Source organism: Mustela nigripes, chromosome 17 (assembly GCF_022355385.1).
Source record: "Mustela nigripes isolate SB6536 chromosome 17, MUSNIG.SB6536, whole genome shotgun sequence".
In the NCBI taxonomy this organism is placed as follows: Eukaryota; Metazoa; Chordata; class Mammalia; order Carnivora; family Mustelidae; genus Mustela; species Mustela nigripes.
The window spans coordinates 32,458,927-32,482,759 of NC_081573.1; the positions used below are offsets into that span (position 1 = coordinate 32,458,927).

At 47.7% G+C, this 23,833-nt stretch overlaps 1 protein-coding gene across 2 annotated transcripts in view; it reads left to right on the plus strand.

The window, feature by feature from the left end:
* GNAO1 (G protein subunit alpha o1) overlaps positions 1-23,833 on the plus strand; it is a 164,482-nt gene that overhangs the window by 52,561 nt on the left and 88,088 nt on the right. The gene's annotated exons all lie outside the window — the stretch shown is intronic.

Genomic DNA, 23,833 nt, shown 5'->3' on the forward strand with positions numbered 1-23,833 from the left:
CTCCTAGGCCGAGAAGTGTCATGGTTTTCCCAAAGCCCCACCTGATTTTTCCCTCAGCTTCCTCCTCCTCGGAGCCCCTTTAGAACATGGGTGGTTTTTCTTTTCTCTTGCGACATCTGACATTTTGCTGCTTTTTATTAAGGTTAGTCTTTTTCCAGATCTTATCTCACATATGGGATTATAAACCTTTTGTACACCACCCCCTGTCTTTGAAGTTGCAAGGCCTCAGCAGAGCACCGGGCACATAATAGACGCTCAACAAATAATTGGATTACAGTGAGATGAACAGTCCTCCAAAGCCCAACTCACATCTTCTTCCCTGAAGCCCTGTATAAAGAGGCATGTATTCATCTCCTGAGGGTTACAGAGTTTGTCCTCTGAATAAGCCCCTGCTCTGTGCCTGGAGCTGCGCTAGTCTCGGAGGTGCAGCAGTGACTAAGACAGAGCCACCAAAGAGGGAGTAAAGTATGTCAGGGGCAGGTATGCTAAGAAGGAAAGTAAGGCCCAGGAAGGGGGTTAGAGGGAGCTGAGGGTGGTCAGAGACATCCCCTCCAAGGTAACTCTAAGCAGAGATTTTAAGGGAATGTGGGAGAGTGGGAAGAGTGTTCCCAGCAGAGGGAACAGCAAAGGCCCTGAAGGGGGGCCTCATGAGTTTAAGGGCTGGCGAACGGTGGTGTGGGGAAAGAGGAGGTCAGGAGAGGGCATATTAGCCATGGTTGAGGCCGCAGCAAGGACTTGAGTTTCCATTCTGAGCTTGACAAGTCTTTGGAAAGTATTGATCTCACTGTACAGAACAGCCTGGGAACAAGGAGTAGAAGCAGGAAGAAGCTTAGGGGACTGTTGGAGTTACTCAAGAGAGGTACTATGGTGGCCTCGACTAGGGCAATAGTGCTTTAGGGAGGCGGTAGAGCAGTCAGGTTCCGGAGATGTTTTGAAGGTCAAGCCAACAGGATTTCCTTTCCTATCGATTGTGAGTGTGCAAGAAAGAAGGAGTCAGGGGTGAGTCCAAGGTCCAGGGCCTGAGTGACTGATAAAATGGAGATGCTGCTCACTGAGACACGGAAGACCACAAAAGGAACAGATTCAGGTGGCAAGGTCAGGAGTTGTGTTTATACACATTAAGCCAGATATGCTTCCTCCTAAAGTCATGCCACTGCCATAGTGCTCTTCCCAGCTCAGCTGAAATGTAGCCCTCAACATCTCTGCACCGTGCTTCAGAAACTCACTCCTAGAATGGAAACTGTTCCACTTTGCTGGCATTGACAGAAAATCCCAGTGAATGTGCTTTAGGGAGGGCAGTGCTGGGGAAGAGGCTATTCCTATGGACTGGCGTGATCTAGGACACCTCCAAGGATGAGGCGATTTTCGAGGTGAGCTTTCGTGTCAGTTAGGGGGCTGTTGGCTTTAGGTAACAAAGAACACAGCCCAAAGTGCCTTAAACTGTATAGGAAATTACTAGCCCACAGGCCAAAAAGCCTGGAAATGAAGCAGTCCCCGCGTTGCCCAATGAAGCCATCACGGACCCAGGTCTTCCTGCCTTTGCGTTCTGCCAGCCTCAGCACATTAGCTGGCTCCTCGCTGTGGCAGCTCCAGGCAGCACGGAGTCACACACCTAAATCCAGGTGCAATAAAGCGACTAACCCTTGTTCCAGAAGCACCACTGGTAGACTGGCCCTTAAGTCTCATTGGACAGATATGGGTCACATATCTCTCCTTAAGGCAGTCACCAGCTGGGCAGGTGGAGTTACATGAGGAACTTAGAACAGTCAGGAAGAGTTATAGACATCAGAACACAGCGGCTACTTGGCCAGCAAAGAGAGGCTACACGGTGGATGGCTTGGCCACTGACAGTGTCTGTCCAGCCTCGAATTGTCTGGAGGAATCGGTGCTGAGAAGTAGGAAGGGAAGGTGTTCCAGGTGGGAGGAAAAGTTTGAGCAGAAGCACAGAAGCATGAAATACAAAGCAGGTCCATGGGACAAAGAGGCTGGGCTGATGAATTATGCACAGTGTGGCAGAGAGGGGAGGAAGAAACCGTAACCACGAAACATGTGGGTAATCTTGGATAATCAAGGGTCTTCAGAACAGTCCTTGAAAACCACAGATCTCAAAGATCATTCCTTCTCAAGGAAGGAATTGTTGCAGGCTTGGACAATTAGAATAAGAAAGACTACTCCTAAGTAACAAGTGATGAGTAATAATATGAAATAAGTGATAATTCTCCTAAGCATTTCTACTTTGTGCTGAGGACAGAATGGCCTCAGCTTAAATCCTGGGCTGAGGCCAGGGTTAGTTGCTGGCTCTTGGGCAGGAAGCAGAGCACGTGGGATAGAGTACTTTCCTCTGGGCGACATAACCAGAAACTGATTCTGAGTCTTCAGTGGTCCCATCTTTCACTCAGGTTGTTAGCAGACCCTTCCAGTCACCAGTGGTAGAAATCCTGCCCACACTGGCTTAAATAAGAAAGAAACTTAGCAACACCTGTCACTAAAAAGTCTGGATCCAAGGGCTCCCGGGGCATCATCGGCACTTGATATGTCTCCTCTCAGCTTTCCTCTAGTTAAGGTCACTCTCAGATGGGCTCACCCCCCAGGGCCTCCAAGTGGACCACCTCAGCCTCAGGCCATTCTGGCCTCAGCTTTCAATCCCCTTACAAAGCGTCCATTTCCTTCCTGGGTGTCCCAGGAAAAGGCTTACTGCTTCTCACTGACTCTAATTGGCTGATGCTCCTATCCCTGAACCAACTTCCTAGCCGTGGCTTTGAGGCATGCAGTGTGCTTGGATCTCACCTTCACGACACTGACCCAGAGCTGGAGAGGGGCGGCGCTGCAAAGTCCTGATAGAGGAGTTACAGACCCCAGAACGCAGCTGGCAAAAAGGTCAAAGATACAAGGATGTCCCACGTCACGAACATCCAATCCAAGATCACCTCCACTTCTGAGGGATGTCCAGCCTCTTTTCCCCCACCGTGCCCTTTTGTGTTTTCCACCCTATAACAAGCCGTCACAGACCTCTCATTTAATCCCTGCAATATCCCTAAGAAGGTGGCTGAGTGGGAATTCTCCCACCTTAGAGAGGAGGGTCAGAGATATCGAATTATTTACTCAGGGTGATCCAGACAGGAAGAGCAGGTCTGGCCTTGGAATCCAGGTCGTACGGCGCCGAGACCAGTGTTCTAGCCTACTCCGCCAGGAAAATTGCTCATGACATTTATGACTCCCTCCGAGTCTGCATGCATATTTGAAGAGAGAAGTTCTCAAAACGGCACAAATGAAATCAAGTTGAAGAGTCAGCTCAAGGGGTTACCATCACTTGAAGGCTTGCGATATGTAAATGGTAAAATAAAGAACATCATTAAGCTCGAGGGCATGTTTTAATAACAGTTAATTAACTCGTACAACACAGTCAGCAAATATTTCCCCCTTCTGCTGAAATGGGTCCTAGGTGGGATTAGAGTATAGAACCCCAGGTGGCCACGTGTGAGCTGGATTTTCCTAACAGCCTCCTTTATAAAGAAGGGCTTGCCTGGGGATGAGCCCCCTCGCACTCCGCACCCCACCCTCCCCTTGCCCTCACACAAACCATTGTCAGGTGATAGGCCTGCAGATCATGTGACAATTCATTCTGCTCCCAAGGTTGGTACCCTGAGCTTTTTTTCCCTGCGGGAGTCATTCCAGTACCATGAAGGACTATGTGCCTCATCTGAACTCCAACTCCAGCTGGCCAGCCAGGCTCCATTTTCTCTGATCAGGATGCATCTCCAGGTGGATTCAAAGGCACCCTGTTACATTTCTGGGTGTTTGTGATACTTCTCCTGGGGTCCAGATAGAGCCGGAAGGCTTTAGGCCAGAAGGCACTAGAATTATCTCCAGTTCTCGGAGGCCCTGTCATGAGGACAACAAATCAGACGTGTCCCCTACAGAGGGAGCAAGAGCAGAAATTATAAGGAGGAAGAAATTATCCTCTGCCCTCAAAGTAGGATCACACCAAGGAGGAGGGAGAGAAGTCCCACGTCAAGTGAGTTGATCAGGCCAGAAACGTGAATTCCTAATTCACTAAGAATGCACATGAAGGTGGTGAGGGGACTTACAGGTGCCGTGCTGTGTCCCCACTGGTTACTAGTCTCTGGGTGCAGAGCAGTAACAGGACCGAGTGGGACAGCCTGTGTGAACCCAGGTCTTCTGATCCCCTCGGTCAGTTCCCCAGATAGGAGGATTCTCCCAGGAGCCTCTCAGACGAAGGCTTGAAGGCTGGGGGAGGCAGCGAGCCCCGTGCTGAGCGGAGTAGAGCCCTGGGATGCAAGGAGAGCAGTGGCAGCCCAGGAGGGGGTCAGGAGGGCCTGGGGCACGCAGCTACCTCAGGTAGGCCACAGGCTTCGCAGTTCAACAGAAACCTGGCTCTGCCGCCTACAACCTGGGTAACCATGAGCAAATGAGCTCGCTTCTCACAGTGTCCACGTCTCCGCTGTGACATGGGGACGAGAAGAGCACCTTCCTCAGAGAGCCAGACTGAAAGGAGATGGGGCCTGCGAACCACTGAGCACGCTTTAGGGCACAGAGCAAAGCGGTTCCTCAGCACGTTCCCCTTGGGCTGTCCACCTCTTCCGTCCCACCCTGGGGTCTGGGTCCCCCACTCAGGGGCCTGGGTGTTGCGTCAGGGCTCACCCTCCCTGAGGACCATCCCCTCACTGAGTTGTCAGTTGGGGAGCAGCTCACCCAGTGTCCTCACTGGGACCTTCAGGTGGACTCACAGACACCCTACTCGCCTACTCCTGGTGTCAGCTCAGTCTTGCTGTTCCTCGAGGGCAGTTGGGTGGGCCCTGTGGGCAGAGGCTAGGGGCACCCAGCTGCTCTGGTATGCTGCCTTCCTGCCGCTCACTGGGCCTTGCTGGCAGGCGGAGTCCAGGGTGCCCCAGGGAAGTGCCATGCCGGAGCCCGACTCTGAGGCTGCAGTAGGGCTCACGGGTGAGGGGCCGACACACTTGCCTCCTTCCAGGAGTTCATCTGGGGAGCTGCTCTCTCCTGACCTCTGAGTGTCCGATGAGATAGCAGCGGTGGCAGCCACCTCTGGAGCCAAGTGCTTGAGCAGGGAACAGCATCACTCTCCTCCAGACCTCCCCTAGCCTGGCCCGGGATCTGGCCAGCTCTCCCAAAAAGGCTCTCTCAAGGACCCTGGGTCCGTTGCCAGGACCAGTCACCCACACCACTCCCCCATCTCACTTGTGACTGGTCTTATCACAGAGATTAGCAGGAAGGAAGCCTGGGATGTGGAGTCAGAAGACCACAGTGGGAGGCCCAGCACAGGCTGCCTGTCAGCTTGTGACCTTGACCAAGTCATATTACCTTTCCAAACTCCTGCTTTTTCTCCTAGAAGACGAGGAGAAAGAGGATACCTGTCCTTTCTCCTTAACAGAATATGTGTGAATATCAAATAAGCTAGCCCATAATGAAATGCTTAGGTGTTTGAGAAGCTTTTAAAGAAAGCCAGAGATGAATCTGAGAAGTAGAACTCTTTTTCACAGTCCAGTGGGGGGCAGATAGCACTTTCCATCCATTTGGTTTTGGTGGGTGAAAGCAGGCATTCTCACTGGACTAACCAGCTTAGTTTCAGTGGCGATCTTTATGTCACCCTGCTGGGTCCCTCTGGGGTCCAACCCCCAGTAAGAGGTAGGGATGGGACTCTGACCTCATGGGCTGTACACTTGCATCGTTTTCTGGAAACAGCTGGAGTTGGGGGGGATGTGAGTGGCTGAGTGGGAGAGACAAGCCAACATCGAACCTCTACCTCCTCCTCAGTTTGGAAGTAGGAGGGAGATGTCAAGTCTTCCTGGGATCAAGCTTCCAATTAAAATAAATAAATAAATAAATACCTTATTGAATTTTGTATTAAATCCCAATATATGGGGGAATTTCTTTAATAATATTAAGTGCTCCCATTCAAGAACATATGTCTTTTCTTCAAATCTGTTTTATTGCCTTCAGTAAAATATCTTTTTTTTTTTAAGTATAAAGTATCTAGTAAAAATACACGAATCCTAATGTACAACTTGATGAATTTTCACAAAGTGAGCACACCCAAGTATTCGACACCCAAATCAAGACATAGAACATGGCTGGCACTGCTATGTTTTCTTCATTCCACCAACCTGGGAAGCCATCCTCCTGAGTTCCAGCGGCACAGAGGAGTTTTGCCAGTTTTGGTATTTTGAATAATAGAATCCTGTGGTATGCCTTTGTCTTTCACTTAACATTCGGGTTTATCCGTTCTGCTACGTATACAGTTGTGGCCGTTCCTCTGCATTGCCATATAATATTACATTGTGGGACTGACCACAATTCTATTTATTCCTTCCCCAAATGATGGAGGTGACTTTTGATTTTGAGTTATTGTCACTAGTGCTGCTAGGAACGTTCTTGTTCACGGCTTTTGGGGAACACATGTAAACATTTCTCTTGGATATACACCAAACACGGAACTGTTGGATAGTAGATTTTTTACTGTTTTTTTTTTTTTTTTCATGTAGGTTCTGTAGGTTTCTTATAGAATTTATCCCTAGATGCTTATCATTTTGTCACTGTTGTAAATGAGCTATTTGCTTTCTTTTCTTTCTTAGGGACTTGCTGCTAGGGGAAAAAAACATTAATTTTTGAGTATTTATCTTAGATTCAGCCACCTTACCATTTCTCTTATTAATTATGATAGACTTAAAAAAAGAGAGAGACAACAGTCTCTTAGTTTTTCTGGTTACACAGAGATCATCAAAAAGGTGTTGTAGCTCTTGTTTTACATCACTGATACCATTTTCTTGCTTTACTACATTGGGTTGTAGTAGTAGATCTTAATAAGTACTAATGGTGATTACTGCCACCCTTATCCAGCTCTAGATTTTAATGGAAATGATTGTAGAATGTCACTGTGTATAATCATATTTTCTGTTGGGCTTTGGTAAACAGTTTTTATTTTGTGTCAGTAATTAGCTTCTATTCCTGGTTTTTAATGAAGAATGATTTCAATGTTACCAAGTACATTTTCAGCATCTATTGATGTGAGCAAATAGCTTTTTCCTCTTTGTGGTTGCCATGGATAATACTGTGGAACTACTCACATTCCTAAAATGAACAGGTTTCATTGTAACATGTTTCTTCTCATGCGACTTGGGTATATTCAATGTGATAATTTTCTAAAATAATTTTTGCATCACTTTTAATAAATGAGAATGGTCTTCCTCTGCTAGCTTCTTCATGTTTTAGTAATTAAAGTTATGATGGCCCCATACCACTATTTGGGGAATCCTCCATCTATTAGTATGACTAAGGATCCTTGAAAGAATATTGGAAGTCTCTGTTGCTAAAGGTTGGATAAAATTCACTGAATCTATCTGGTGCTAAATACCTAGTCCCATTTTCAATAACAGATCTTTAATCACCTTTCCAACTTTTTCTATGATAATTTGTTTTTTTCAAGTGTTCATCTACTTATTGGGTCAATTTTAGTAATTTATATTTGGCTAGGGAATTATCACATTTTCATATTTTTGGCCAGAAAGCTGCATGTAATATTCTTCTATGTTTCTTTTTTTTTCTGCAGCGGTGGGTGGGTCTCATTTTGCCTTTCTGTTCTTTGTATATTTGCTCTTAATCGATCACATTGGTTTTTATTTTACTTATTATATTTATTTATTTTATCCGCTAGTCCACTATTCTTTACCTTATGAATTCCAGCTTTTAACTTTACTAACTTACAATCATAGCTTCTTTTGTTTGGGTTCATTCTTTTTGTGATCTCTTAAGAAAAGGACTAAAAGTCCCTTTATTCTTCATACTTCTTTAATTATATGGGCTTTGAATTTCCTCTGAGCATGACTTTTTCTCTGTCCTGTGAGAACTGATATGAAATGTTCTTTTTTACTGCTTTCTAGATAATTTGTCATTTCCCTTTTGATTTCCTCTTTAATCCTAGATTTATCTAGGAGTGGGTTCCTTAATTTCTAAGTCAATATTTTTCTTCTCAACTTTTTTTAATTTCCAATTTTGTTGATTGTGTTCAGATACTGTGGTCTATGAAAGCTTTCCTTTGTAAAATTTGTTCAGGTTTTATCTCTGAAACCCAATACATGATCAATTTTTGTAAATGATCCAGTTCCCTAAAAGTAGTCCATTCTGTATTCAAGGAATGTGAGGTCCTACATATTTCTAGTATTTCAAGTTATATGATTCATTTCCTTTGTTATCTTAGTTAATATTTATTTGCCTTGAAGATGTGTTCATTTCTGAAATAGACACCTTTGAAATTTCACACTAAAATTGCATTTATTTCATTTCTAATACATGCTTTATATTTAGCTTCTCTCTTGTTTAATGTCTACAGGTTTCAGATGATTGTAACTGCTTCATAAAGCATTCCTTTTATCAGGGCACCTGGTGGCTCAGTCGATTAAGAGTCTGACTCTTGATTTCAGCTAGGTCTTGATCTCAGGGTCATAAGTTCAAGCCCCATGCATGGAACTTACATTATGTTGTTTGTTTGTTTTAAGATTTTATTTACTTATTTGAGAGAGAAAGCACAAGCAGGAATACAGGGAGAAGCAGGCTCCCTCTGAGCAGGGAGCCCAATGTGGGGCTCAGTCCCAGGACCCTGGGATCATGACCTAAGCTGAAGGCAGATGCTTAACCAACTGAGCCATCAGGTGCCCCTGGAGCCTACATTAAAAAAATAAGTGGGGGGGGGGGGGGGAATACCTGGGTGGCTCAGTCAGTTAAGTGTCTGCCTTTGACTCAGGTCATGATCCCAGGTCCTGGGATTGAGTCCCTCATCAAGCTTCTTGCTCAGTAGGGAGTCTGCTTCTCTCTCTCTCTCTCCCTCCCGTCCCTCCCCACTGCTCATTCTCTCTCTCTCTCTCTCAAATAAATAAAAATTTTTAAAAGCATTCCTTTTATCATTAGAGATATATTTATCCTCTGCAATTTTTTAACTTAAATTCCCCCTTGTCTAATTAATTTTGACACTCCTACTTTCCTTCTGTTTGCGTGTGCCTGATATCTATTTGTCTATGCATTTATTTTCAGCATTTCTGCATATCTTTATTTTAATTAGTTTTCTTATAAATATCATGTACCTGGGTTTTGTTTTTGTTTTAATTTTTTAACCCAATCTGACCTTTGCTGTCCTTTAGTGAGACATTTAGCCCATTATCTGATATACTTGATTTTATTCCTGTTGTCTAATGGTATGTCTTTAATTTCGTGCATCATTATTTCTGTGTTTTTCTTTCTTCTTGTTTGTGCTGGTTTGATGTAGTGGCTTTGCATTCCCTTCTTTTCCTATGTCAGTCTGGAAGTTCTCTACTTTTCCATTGTATTAAATGTTGCATTCTTTTTCTCTTACTTCATAATCAAATGCATATTGCTCCACTATAATTTGAAGTCAAGATAACATGAAATAACTACTTCTCCCTCCAGGATGCTTCATTTCCTCCCTGCCTTTCTCTACTTCAGTGGGATGAGACCTTCAAATTATTTCCCTGTCCACTACTTAAGATAAGACCTTGGAAGACTTTTATTCCCTTCCTCTTCAACTCCTTGATTTGTTAGGATAATTTAATATTTTTAGCTTTGGGCTGCTGTTGGAATTTTCCCCTCGTAGTATGGCTCTTCTATTTTCGGAGTCCTTATTTACCAGTTCCATTTAGGTTTAGGAAAAAGGGGAGGGAGCAAGTGTGCAAGCAAGTGTCTGTATTCATCATCGTTTCCTGACCTGTTCATTTTTCCCCACAGCAAGGTCTCTGTTCCGCTGCATTTGTTGTTTGTTGCTTTATTTTTCATGTGTCAGTGATAAACTCTGTGAATTCTTGTATACCTGAAAATATCTTTTGCCATGAAAAATGATGGGCAGAGTATTTGAGGGGATTTGGTTCTATTTCCTGAGTAGTCTATAGATGGTATTCCATGCTCTTTTAGCTTCTAGTGCTTCAGATGAGAAGCCTGATGTCACTCTGATTTTTTTGTTTTCTTGTAGGCAATATGTTCTTTCTGTTTGGAAGCTTTTATTTATTTTTTTTTTAAGAATTAATTTATTTGAGAGAGAGAGAGAGAGAAAAAAAAACACACAGGGGAAGGGCAGAGGGAGAGAGAATCTCAAGCAGGTTCTGCACTAAGCACAGAGCCCAACACAGGGCTCAACCCCACGACGCTGAGATCCTGACCTGAGCAGAAATCAAGTCTGACTGGAAGCTTTTAAAGTTTTGTGTTCATTCTTGAAGTTCAGGAACTTTCCTGGGATAACCTATGTGTATGTTTCTTCTTGTCATCCTTCCTGGAACTCTGTGAGCTCTTTGCAGTCTGCAGACTCAGGTCTTTTTTCAACACAGGAGAATTCTCTTCTATTTGTCATTTTAATTACTGGCTCCCCTCCATCAATTCCTTTTTCTTCTTCTAGAACTCCCAGCATTCTCAGGTTAGATCTCCCTCGGTCTGTCCTCCAGGCCTTTTATCTTTTCCTTCATGAATTCTGTATCTGTATTTTGGCTCTAAACTTGGAGAGTTTTTCCATTTGGTCTTCCAGGCCACTAACTCACATCTCAACAGGAATTCACCTACTATAGTTGGCAAGACTTGGCAAGACTTTTTTTTTTTTTTTTAATATGCAGTAAGTCTTTCATGTGTGCCCTGAATTGCTTTAAGGCACATGTGATTTTCTGTTTGAACTGTCCTTTGTCTCTTGGAGCAGCCCTCCTTCAGCACATGTGTGCACTGCTTATCCTGATTGATCTTCTGCTAGTGGGTCTTGGAAGCCTGTTGTGAGTGGTCTTTGTTCTTTGTTGGTGCCTCCAGTTGTGGAGACTACTGTGGTGCCCCAGCGATAACACTCCGCTGGGGAGTAGAGCTACCCTTGCCCTCGTGGCCAGGAGTGTCAAGGCAGGTGAGCCACCAGCATGCTCTTGGGTCATCTGAAAAAATCCTTCCCCCTTGGCCTCCCTGTTCTCTTTCAGCCCCAGAGGCAGAGGGTCAGGTGGTATGCAGCCCATATGTTCTGCTACTTTTTGGCCCCCTGGGCTCCAGGGATACCTGGGCCAGTCAAGCAAAGATCCCCTCCCAACACTCCTCCCCAACTCCCACATACATACTGGGTTCCACAGGCCTCCCTTGGGTAGGCTCTTCCCAGCCTTTGCTCCTTGCTCTGATATTCTGTGAAGTAGGTCTTCAAATAAAGGGGAGAGATCCCCACACCAGTTTTTCAGCCGTATCTTCCACACATACTCCCACCACAAAAGCCTCAGCAGTTCTCTGATTCAGGATGGGCAGATAGATCGGAGATGCTAATCTCCTTTAGGTTGCTCTGTTTTCAGAGTCATTGTCATCCTCTCTGTTTCCTGTGGGTCAGCTGAGACTGGATAACCCCTGAGCTTTCCTTCCTAGGGGCAGGCTGTCATTATGCCCAGGGATTTTATCACCCAGCCCCTTGCCGCCAAAACCCCCTCCACTCTTCTATCTGCTGGAATCAAATTAGACACTGGACTAGATTCCAGAACCATTTGTTCCAGGGTCCCTTGCATTGCGGGCTGGGAGCTGTTGATGACCCTTCAGATGATTTATTCTAGTAACAGGGACACAGTGTTCAGTTACAGTGAAGCCCATGGTGGGCAAGTTTTTGTTCTGTTTTTTCAGTTCTCTTTCCATTCTTCTGATTATGAGAAATAGAAATTCTTGAATTTGGTGTTACTATGTCTTTGACACTTCTTTAACCTTATTAATCTGCGTTTTAAACAAAAAGATCAGGTGGAATGCTCAGAGTCTTTGGTAGGCAACAGTATTTGCCTTTAGCTGGGGTGGGGAAGGCTGACAGAGGAGGAGATTTAGAAAGAAAATCATTAGTTCAGTGAGGGACCTTTTGGTCTGCAGTGCCTCGTGCATATCTAAGTGGAGATATTGAGGGGCACCTGGATGGCTCAGTCTATAAGCATCTGCCTTTGCCTCAGGTCATGATCCCAGGGTCCTGGGATGGAGCCCCACATCAGGTTCCCTACTCAGCGAGGAACCTGCTTCTCCCTCTCCCACTCCCCCTGCTTGTGTTCCCTCTCTCACTGTGTCTCTTTCTGTCAAATAAATAAATAAAATCTTTAAAAAAAAAAAAAAAAGTAAGTGGAAATGTTGATAGGCAATCCAAAGCCTGAGCCCTGGGGGCATTGCATTGTTTAGAGATTGGATTCCTTCCTCACAGTCAGCCAGTGCAAAGGTACCTTTCCCACTTGTTGGCTAAGTGCCTTTGCATTGGCTAACTCAAGAGGTTTGCTTCCCATCACTTCTGGACCACTTCTCGGCAGCGGGGGCCACGTGATTGTCATTAGTGTTCCATGCATCTAACCCAGCAGCACTTACTTAAGTGCAGACCTGGCCTGTGGCCAAACTTCCAGCTGTGCAGAGCCTTCGGGTTGGCTATGCATCTTGTCAGATCCGTAGGGGGTGTGGAATCATCCAACAAGGCTGACTGAAAGGATGGAAGCAAGGTGGACCTGTTTCACAAGTTTGAACATGGTTCCTACTACATGTTCCAGATTCACTGGACCTGTCAAATTCCTGACTACTACCCATATTTATTAGGACAACAACAACAACAAAAAAAAAAAAAAAAAAAAAAAAAAGGAGAGGGAGGAGGAGAAGAAGAAACCTGCCATGAGTTTAGCACTTTTCCTTCCTACTAACATGCTGGGAATGTTTATTCTGCCAGGAACATGTGGCTAATGTCACTTAAGCAGCTCTTTGAAGGGGTGACAGTGCCGACAGGGCCAGTGGGCCATAGCTGAGGGTGGCAGATTGGTAGGACCTGTTTGGTCTCCAGAGCACCCTGGCGCTGCCCCACAGCAGGTGACCAGACTCAGGTCCTATCCGAAAAGGCACATCAGCCTGTCCAGCTTTTTCCAGAAGCCAAAAATGAAATCTCCTGATTCATATACATTTGCTCCAATAAAAAACAAAACCAAACTCAAAAAACTAAAACCATTGCAGACCAAACAAAACACATCTCCCTCTCTCTGGCCCAAGTCCAGGATGCAAATGGCCAGTTTGAGGCCTTTGCTCTGGGACAGGGGGCTAGCTGGTCACCCTAATATTTGTATCTCCCCCCATTACTGGAAAATAGGGCCACTATTAGGGCCATTGGAATGGAGATAATGGAGGAACCTCTGTTTCAATCCCCCGTTCTACCGTTTACCAGCACTGCAACATTGGCCAAAGAATCGGTTAACCTCCCTAAGCCTCAGTGTCTTTATCTGTAAAATGGGGATAACTGTGTTACTCATCCCTGAGATCTGTTATGAGGATCCAGTGAGATAATATATGTAAATACCTAGTCCAAAGTTAGTGTTTAATCAGTAAGAGCTGTTATTATTCAAATAGTATCTGTAGAAATGCTGGGAGAACTTAAAAGGAAGCATTGGTTATTCATCGCTGTGAGGGGCAGTGGCACAGCAGCTAGACCAGGAAACCCCTCGCTTTGTCCCTCCAGCAGTGGGAGGCAGCAGGCCTTTTCCACGAATGGCCTCACTCAGCCGTCTCACCTTTATTTGGTTCATGAAAGCAAGGGCAGATAATATTCCTGACGTCCTGGGACTTGCTGTGCAGGACAACCCAGAGCTGTGGCCCCACAGCTTCCCTGGGAGCTGGTGTTGGGGACTGGCAGCCCTCCCCATTATGGAGACTGAGGGACGCTAGGGAAACAGACGCAGAGTTTTCGTCTTCTCCTTCGAGAGCAATGAGGGATGAGTGCGCGCCGTGCTTGCAACAACAGACCCCCGCCCCTACAGCTGAATATTTGGTTACACGTTCCTGTACGGCCATTGGGAGAACCCCAAGGATGATCTGCGAGCCGTGCAAGTCTGCAAGTCCATGTTGGAGCTGGGGAAGGCTGGAGCCTTCCAAGGGCATAGGCAGCACCACCCAGGAAGGCCCACCAGGAATCGGAGCCACACATCAAAATTAGACCCAGCGCACCATCAGCCTCACACACTGCAGGAATGCCACCTCCCCACACACCGAAGAGACAAGGGACGATGCCTTGTTTGCACTTCGGGGGTGTTAGGAGGTGTGTTTACTGAATTGAATTCGGCAGTCCTATTTGTGTCCAATGCTGGAGTGAATGTGGTAGAGCCACCTGGCAGGGGCAGGGATCTTCCCAGACATATTCCACCCGTTCTTTTGTCGTCCACACCTCCCGCAACCTCGTGTCTGCCTCTGGGGCATTCAGCCCAGTGAGAGAGTGGAGACGCATCACAAGGAATCGAAGTATCAGGTAGAGGGCATTGAGTGGAGCAGGTACAGGGCTGGGAGCGGTCGGCAGAAGAGCCAGCACCGGGACGCCTGGATGGAGCCGTCAGTTAAGCGTTGACTCTTGGTTTGGGCCCAGGTCATGATCTCTGGGTCCTGGGATCGAGCCCCACATCAGGCTCTGAGCTCAGTGGGGAGTCTGCTTGTCTCCTGCTCCTCCTCCCACTCGCATGCTCTCTTTCCCTCTCTCAAATAAATACATAGATAAAATACTTTGGGGGAAAAAGAAGAAGAAGAAGAAGAGGAGCCAGGATACAGGTTCATTTGATAAGATTTAGAGCCCCCAAACACTCTATGGAAAGTCTGTGAACCACCATTTCCAAGAAGCACTGATGACCTTCCAGCACAGTCAGGGGATGGAGACTGGGCTGATGAGGGGCAAGAGGACTGCCAACTGGAAAGGAAGGGGAAAGGTGTTTCCACATTAAGAAGAGGTCTCAACAGTCAGGTTTCTGTCGTCACACTGGCTCTGACTTGGAAGACCTGCCTTTCCTGACCCTGGGACAGCTCTTCAACTTCTCTGTTAGCCAGTTTCCTCGAGAAAACTAAACTGTTCCTTAAGGCTGGGTGCCGGGAGGTGAGGTCCGAGGATCTGCTGGAAGGAGTGAAGGTTTGAATGTCGGTGAAGCCCTCAGCACATGTTGTTAGCCTGTGAGGGTTCAACGGGTGCCACCATTGCTCCCCACGACTCAGCCTCACTGCCCCCGTGTGCTGAGTGGCGTGCATTCGAGAGAGCTCAGACAGTAAGCAGTGTGCATGTCTCTTTCGTCTTTACCTGAGATGCTCGTGAACATCTGACTGAGCAGTGGATTCCCAGGATGGTAGCTTGAGAGGCCCATCTTCCTTGGAACGTTTGATTTCAGTCTGCCAATTTCAGGCTTGATTCACATTCACAGTCCCTCATCTGCTAGTCACTGGCCCAGAAGCCAGTCTTCTCAGAACAGGCTTGGAGACTGCGAGGGATTGGGAAGTACGTATCCTCCTGTCGGCCTCGCAGGTGAGCAACAGAGCCTTCGATGGGGCCCCAACTCCATTGCATGTTAAGCCCAGCTGAGGCAAAAATCGGTCAAGAGAGCACAGCCGGGCTCCCGCCTGCAGGCTGAATGTATTACTTCGGCCATAAGAGCAGAACACACCACCCCACCCCAGCATCCCTAGAGAGGGGAATGGATGTGGAAGCCCACAAAGTGATTTCTGTGGACTCTCCTTTTTGGGCTGTGACCATACCTTAGCGGTTATTAACAAGGAGCTTCCATCTGCTTGAGAAAGGCTGGGGTGGGAAGCCCCAGAGGCCACGGCAGGGCCGTTTCATTCCACCACACAGAGACTAGCATCCTTTTTGGACCACGGCCACCACCAGGGAAGGAAGGCTGGCCAGGCTGGGTTTGCTCTGTTTTTCTGTGACTATATTTCTCTTGGTCTGGCAAGACAGGCCTTCACCTGGAATTCTCCCTCACCTTCTTTTTTTTTTTTTTTTTCTTAAAGATTTTATTTATTTATTTGACAGAGATCACAAGTAGGCAGAGAGAGAGGAGGAAGCAGGCTCCCTGCTGAGCAGAGATGCCCAAAGTGGGGCTCCATCCCAGGACCCCGGGATTATGACCTGAGCTGAGGGCAGAGGCTTTAACCCACTGAGCCACCCAGGCGCCCCCTCCCTCACCTTCTTTTAAAGACTCAATAAAGGGATGATGCAGAGGGAACCGGAAGAACATGGTACAGAAAGGCTCAGGGACCCGAGTACAGACGTGGCCGTCTGTGTCCGGCAAAAGCTGGCATGACAACTGACCGCTGCTGTTTGCTTTGAGGGAGACATGAGTTACCTTGGAGAGGAATGTGGATTCAGACTTGCTTTTGGCAGACATTACCACAAACGTTGCCCCCAGCGGACATTGTGACTTCCCCCCAAAGAGCCCTATTTTGGTGATCTCTACCTTTTGCCTTGAACTCTCCTAGGCAGAGATCTGAGAAGGGTGCTTTTTGTTTATCTCTTTGTTTAAGAATAAAACACTCACCTAGCATTGTCTGCCGTCTGGGAAGTTGGTGGGGTGGGGGAGGTCCATGGCAGATCTCCGAGTTGTCCCCTGAGTGCATGCTAAGCCACCTGAAGTGGAGAATGGGGGACTCTTCTCATGCCACTTTGTCTCTGCAAGTTGGTGGTGGTGTTTTGGTGTCCTTCCTCCCAATCACATGGTAAGAAGTGGAAGAAAAACAAATCCTGGTTAAAAAAGAACAGGAAGGGGAAAACCCAAGAGCCTGTGAAAAGCCTTTTCCAGGCTGTCGAGGTCTGTAATCTAGGAGAGAAGCAAGAGGAATGACATTCCTGATGCTTGTTTGGGCTTGCAGGGCAGTGGACAGTGCTTGGGGAGCCGCTGGCCCCCGAAAATGCCTACAGGACAAAGTGACTGGCAACCTGGCTTGGTCACTGGTGAAGTGGGATTGGGGTCCATCCTTTCCTGTAGTGTCGTAGCCCTCAGAGCCCCGAGAAGCTAAGCAGTAACTAGACAACCCCTTTCAGATCAGGAAGTCGGCTCAGCTTGTCCCGTGTCCTGTCACCGTCCTTCTAAACAAACTCCTGAGGGCTCTGCTGTCATTATCATTTCAGTGTGGCTGAGGCATGGAAGGAAATGCCATCAACTCGTGTTACTGAGTAGCCAGACATGTCGAGATCCAGGGATGTTCTACCCTGACTGGGCAGGTGGGGAGCAGGGGCTCACCCCAGGAACTTAGACTAGAGATCGGGAGAGTCCCCATGGTGGGAGGAAGGCTAGTGCTCTCCAAAGGAGGGGAGAGTAGAAGTCGGGCAAACAAAAACAGCAGATGTCCGCGACAGCCCTCATGTGCCATTTACAAAGCTCGTCTTTGCTCATAGGCAGAATCTGCAGTGAGTCACCCCTGCACCCCACAGCAAGTGGCAAGGGAGCCGCGAGGAACCCAGATAGGAGCCCTCCCACAGATTGTCAGAGTCCCACCTGGACTGCCTAGATGACAGAGCCTGTCATCCTGGGGCTGGAAGAGGAGAAGCTTAGGTGGCTCGAGCTGGGGAACGTCTTGTCTCTGAGCTGTCTGCCAGAGACGGTGGGCTCGAGTGCTCCTGTCTCCTTTCCTGTGCTTCTTGAGACCGGATCCAGGGCTATTGAACAGGGATCATAAATAATGAACAAACATTCGGTAGACAGGTGGGGAGAAGGGTTTGGTTTTGTTTTTTCCCCAAGGACTGAGCAAGATGAGCAGAGCTTTGCAGCCTCACTTGTGCCTTTTCCACAAAATACAATTAAAAAGTTGTGCACATGGCCTCCCCATGTATATTATTCATACATGAAACATTGAACTAATAAGAATATTTCATTTCATTATGTAAGCAAAAGAAAGGGCAATCTAGCAGCTGCCCTAATAGGGCAGATGGGAAACCAGAAATGTTCCTTAAATTTAGGCAGTAAAATCAACATTGAACCAATCTGCCTCACTCCCAGGCTCTTCTTACTGTGTTTAATGAAAGCTCACGTCTTTACATAAGGCATGGTAAAAAGGGCTCAGAAGCCATAAAGCTCTCTGTCATGTCTTCGCAACATAACCAATGAATTTAACACAGTGGCTTTGGATTTTCCGGGAAGTGAACATAGAGTGGGCAACATAGGGTGTCTGTATGTCCTGACCCGTAGAAAACCTGTGAGAACCAAGGTCAGGGATAAAAGGGAATGAACTCACATCAGTGAGTGAGGGAGTAATTCTAATTAACATCGGTAGGAAAAGGGCCACAGATTCTGGCCCCTAAGGAGGAAGACCAGTCAGCACCCAAGGTTGGGAGATGGGATTTACAGCCGGGGGTGGAGGTAGTGGGTGGGTCGGGAAAGCACATTCATCCTGGCCCACAATTTAAAGGCCAGCTACCTTCCCAGGAAGGAGTCACGTGTAGAGCCACCATTTTAGAGCTGAAGAGTTCCTAAACAATCGCGTTTCATTCAGCACCCTCAGCCAACGTTAACTGATCATTCATGATGTCTAGGCACTGCTTGGGGCAGTATGGTTGGTGAACAAGACCTATGGGACATGTCCAAGTTCGCAGACATGGTCAAAGGTAGACCCAAGGCTCAGGTCTCCTGAGCAAACTGGGGCCTAAGCCATCACAGTAAATGGAGCGTTTCCTAAAAACACTGGATTAGGAAGCCAAGGCTATCCTCGTAGTGGGGAGCACCTCTAGCACCAAGGTGGAGCCCCAGGCCAAGGTGATGGCGCTAACCAAAGAGGGCTAGGCCGGACTCCCCCGCTCTCCGGGCACTTCTTCTGCCCGCTTGACCTGGGGTTGTGATACTTGTTAGTGGTCACACTGCCTAAGAACCTGGGTCTTCTGTCTCCAAGTCCAAGACATGACATACGTCTCTAATCCAAGGCCAGGGTCCCAGGATTCAGACCAGCCCCTCTGCTATGAAGAGAAAATGGAACAGGGCTCTAGAAGGCAGTGCTCTGAGTGTCACACCCTCCTGGAATGAGAGCTGGCATGCGACCCCCCTCACCCCCAGCACCAAGAGTCTTGGGAAAGGGCAAGGTCCACTCTGTTTTCCAGATAATGGCAGCATAGGCTCTGTCCTGGAATCACAACAAGTCCTGGCCTTGCCCCTGGCTCTGTCTGGTGACAATTGGCAGCTGACATCACTGCTTCTGGCCCGAGCTACCCCTTATTAAAACTGGCATCTTTATAACAGATTTCTGCAAGTCACTGTCAACAGGACATATCCCTTGTTTTGTACCAGTCATTCCCCCGGGGGACTGATTGGTTTAATACCATTATTTTAAATACCCTTCTATTCTATGTTATTCTAAGAATATCAAGTATTAAATATAGTCTTAATTACTAAGGGATCTCATCTATTTTTTAAATAACTTTTCTCAAACCATACAACTTCATCCCACCATGAAATAGCTAGATTTTAAGTTGGATCTTTCTTCTCCTTTCTAGTTGAAAGGTCCCATTTGTGCTCACATGCTTTGCTCGAGCCCAGCCCAGAAGGCCAGGGGTCACCCAGGCTTTAGCTTGTCCCGTCCAGGTTTTGTAGCTTTCTGCCTTTATTAGGAGACATGGGCTGATGGTCAGGCAGCCTCCCCAACAGCTGACTTTGAAGCTGGGGCAAGCTCCCGTCCACAAGCAACCCGAGAGTCCGCTGATTGGGGCACAGCTGAATGACTCAGGCCCCAATCAGATGATGGGACACCAAGCAGCCAGTGACAACTGCTGGGTGATACGGAAGCACACTGTGTGATTCTGCTTCAGAAGACAGTACACTTATGGGCTCTCAGATAATAGGACTGAAATATACACTAACATGTGGATGGTGCTTCCCTGCAGGTGGTGGGATGATGGCTGATTTTTTTTTCTTTCTTTTTTGCTTAGCTGTATAAGTTGGAATCCCTAAGTGTTCCAACAACAGGCCTTTTCATCAGAGCTGGAGAAGTCAGGGAAGGAGGAGGGAGGGCTGCCATTTAAAAGTGATCCACACCTAGAGCAGAACCAATGGCAGAATTCACAATGGTTTATGGGGGAAACATTTTTTTTTTTAATAGGTGGCAGTTTGTTTTAATGCATATTATGAAAAAATATAAGTTTTACAACTTACACTGCCCTCATTATCCCTGGTACTTACTCCATTACAGCCCCACTGGCTCTTCATTCTTCTAATGCACAGGGTGCCGCAGGGCCTTTGCACTTGCTGTTCTCTTTATTCGAAATTGTCTTCCCCACATATATGTAAGGTTTGGTCTTCATCATTCAGGCCTCATTTTCATATACCACCTCCTTTCCTGGCTCCTAACTCTAACCCCCATCACTCTTCCTTTTTGTGTTTATCACTCTATAATGTTTATTCATTTAGTTCTTTATTTTCTGTCTTCCCCAGCTATACAGGGAGTCCTTTGAAGTCAAGGGCTATGTTCATCCTGTTCACCACTGCCTGTATGAACAGCACTTGACACATTGTAGTCAGTTCTGTGGATGGGAGGAAGAGGGAACCATCCCCTTGAGGACAGTTCTGGCTCTGCTATTCAAGGAAGCTTAGACCAGAGCAAACCTTCTGACCTCCCACCAGGGCCTCTGGCTCAGCTCTCTTGGAGCTCTGGGAAATCAGAAATCAGGGTCTCAGCATAGTTACCTTGTAAACACACACATCTTACCTCTGCCCAGTCAGGGGTCTCTGAGCCAGTCATTCAGAACATGGATATTCTCTACCCCCCCCCCCGCCCCCAGCACCTTATTCATTTAGGTCAAGGCCCTGCTGCCCTGGGTTGGAGAGGGACCCAGACCCAGGAGACAAGAGTAGAAGTGTAGCCCTGCTTTGGTACTGATCAGTCTGTGACTTTTATACCTTTTTTTTTTTTAGATTTTATTTATTTATTTGCTAGAGAGAGAGCAAGGGGAGAGAGAGTGCACAGCCAGGGGAGTGTCAGGGAGAGGGAGAAGCAGGTTCCCCACTGAGCAGGGAGCCTAATGTGGGACTCCATCCCACGACCCTGAGATCACAACCTGAACCGAAGGTAGATGCTTAACCAACTGAGACACCCAGGCATCCTGGTCTGTGACTTTTAAATCACACCAGCAATTGGCAATTAATGGACCTGAGCGGGTGCCAGGTCCTCCCCACACATTCTTTAATACTGCTGACTGCCCTCGGACAGAGGCATTATCCCCACTTGACAGAATAGAGACCTGGGCTCACAGAGGTTGACAACCTGCCCGAGTCCACACTGTTAGCAATAGGAGCGTCCGGGTGTGTCCAGCCCCTAACAGGTACTCGTTATCTATTCGTGGAATGAAGGGAGGGAGGGAGGGAGGAAGTCAGTCAGCCAGTCATCGAGGGACCTGGGGCTGCTGCAAGGCTGGAAATGCCCACCTCCCATCCACCTCCGGCCCTGCACACACAGTACATTCTGGCCCCCTGTTGACCGCTCTGCTTAGTCCTCACTCTTGGTGGCATCCATAGACTCAGGGGCCAGGGTCTCTCCTGCAGGTCTCACCCCACTGGGCAGGGCACTTGGACCCTCTGTCAAGTGTAAGTAGACACAAGAACCGTCGGTGGGAGCTTCCCCAGGGAAGAGGAGAGGTCGGGCTTTCAGCAGTGCTCTAGGCCCCTTGTCCCTGGGTGCCTCCCCTCAAGGTGGTCTGCTGTTCCTGCCAGTACTCTCAGGCTGGCCGGTCTTTGCAACCTTTCCCACACTGGGTTAACTTGCTGTTTACAGGTTTTCCAGGAAGTTGGGTAGAACCCTCCCTCCAGAGGAAACCTCAGACCTCCGCCCACACCAGATCCAGAGCAGCCCTCCTGACTGGGATCTCTGGTTTCCAGGCTTCTGTTCCTTCAGCACCCATTTCCCTAGTACCCTGTGTGCCTGCTGGGGGTGGGGAGGAGGTTCTGGAAGACACGCAGGGACCACGTAGAGAGGGCCACCTTGGCACGTGCTGGTCCCCCTCTCTGGAGTCCTGTCTCCCTGTGTGTGCAGCCAAGCCCATGCTGTAGGGCCTCCTCTTGTATCTCTTGCCACTGGTATTTTTCTTCTTGGTGACATTTACTCCAATTATAATTTAATTACTCATTTGTGAAATTGCTTATTCAGTGTCTACCTTCTGCAGTAGAATTCAAGCTCCATTGTGTCTTCCCGTTCACTCTGAGATCCCCAGTCCCTGGTACCGTGTGGGTAGTAGCTACCCAGTGTGTAGAAAGTGCATTAGGGAATGTGTGAATGAATGAATGGACAGAGATGCTTACAGAATACCCTGAAAGAAGCCTCCAAATCATTGGGAACTAGAGATTTTAAGACAGAAGTGGGGGGAAAAGTCTTTCTGCTTTGCAACCGATAGATGTTTTTCTCACCTGGTGTCACCCACCCGTCCCCCTCCTCACGGGAGCACTACAGGAATTCAGAGGCACAATGGGGAGGCCTCTGGGAATTCTGCCACAAGCTAACCATGTGCCTGTAGGCAAGTCTTTTCTCTCTAAGTCAATGGTTCCCGCCTGGAAAATGACTATTTCTATGTTGGCTCCAAAGAGGAACATTTCCCTGTCCCAGCAGAGGGCACCGTGGTAGGAGCACACCCTCTGTTATCAGATGGCCCCAGCATTGATTTGGCAATTCGGTGGTGTCACTGGGAAACCCCTGGAGCCCTTGGATCTGCCATCTTCAGGATGCTAGCATTTAACCTCAAGGTCACAAGATGGCTGCCATGGTGCCAGTATTCACTTTCTTACACAATCACGTAGAGAGGCAAGAAGCCAGGGACTGGCCGGTGGAGGGACAGCCAGGAGCAGGGGAGCAGTGGAGTAGGGAGGCAGGAAAGCTGTTCTCAAAAACCTCTCTCTTTGGACCAAGAAGGAAAACCATTTCTCAGAGGCATTTCTAGCCAACTTCCCTTCAGTCTTACTTGAACTGGATCACACGGTCACTCATAGCTGCAAGGGAGGCCAAGAGAGGACCACGGTGAGAAGGGAATGGCTGTTGGGACCTTTCATTTGGCCCTAGGCAGATACCACCTTATGTCGTTAGCAATGGTGTTCTCAACACGCACCTTATCGTCCAGAAGGAGGGCCCCAGGGAGGCAGAGACCAGGCTTCACGGGCTTCAAGGTCTGATAAGACCTTACATCAGGCTGAACCCAAGTGAAGCATGTCAGAAATTTTCTCTTGATTAATGACTCTCCCCCTTTTGACTCTAGTCCTCTCCCCTGGCCGAAATGCCCCTGGTTAGACATGAGGTGTCTATTTCCCACTGGGAAGTATATGTTGTTCTTTCAAATAACAAATGCAAGCTTTTTTAATGGAACAAAACAAACATGTAAATAAAAGAGGAAAAAAGTCACTGAATGCCACTGCCCAAAAATGATTATTGACAATATTTTGTTAAGCATCCGCCCCCCCCTTCCTCCTACTCCCTCCACACCCCTTCCTCCTACCAAAATCATCACACACAAATGTAGTTTTATAAAAGTGGCTTTACAGGACACACATTATACTCTCCTGGTGTTTTCATGTTCCAGTCCTGTCCGGGCCCCATGCTGTCCGATCGGTTCTGTGGAGCCCCTAATCGCTGTGTGTGAGTCATGGACTTACTGGCATCTCACCATTCACTGTTGGGTTAAAAATGTGTTCTGTGCATCCAGGGAAGTCCTCCCCACCCCCACCCCCGCCCCCTGCGTGGTAAGGGTGTGGCTCCAGGGCCATAGCCCCGAGGCTGACCACATCTCCCTGAGACAGGGAACCGTTGTCAGGGATCACATAGTGAGGCACTCAACACCGACTCTAACCTAAACAGTCAGCATATGAACCTTCGGCTGTGATCAGAAACACATTTTGTAACACCATTAAGCAGCCCCCAAATCAGGGAGTTCAGCTTTTTAGCTCGCTGCTGCTCCTGTGATGTTCGAATCTACTCCAGTTCCGAGAACAGCCCCTCTCCCTGCCCTATCTTCCTTTCTGCGGCTGAGGCTGTGGCTGCCTGCTCCCTGCAGGCAGTAGTCCTCCCGTGGCCTCCTGGCCATGTT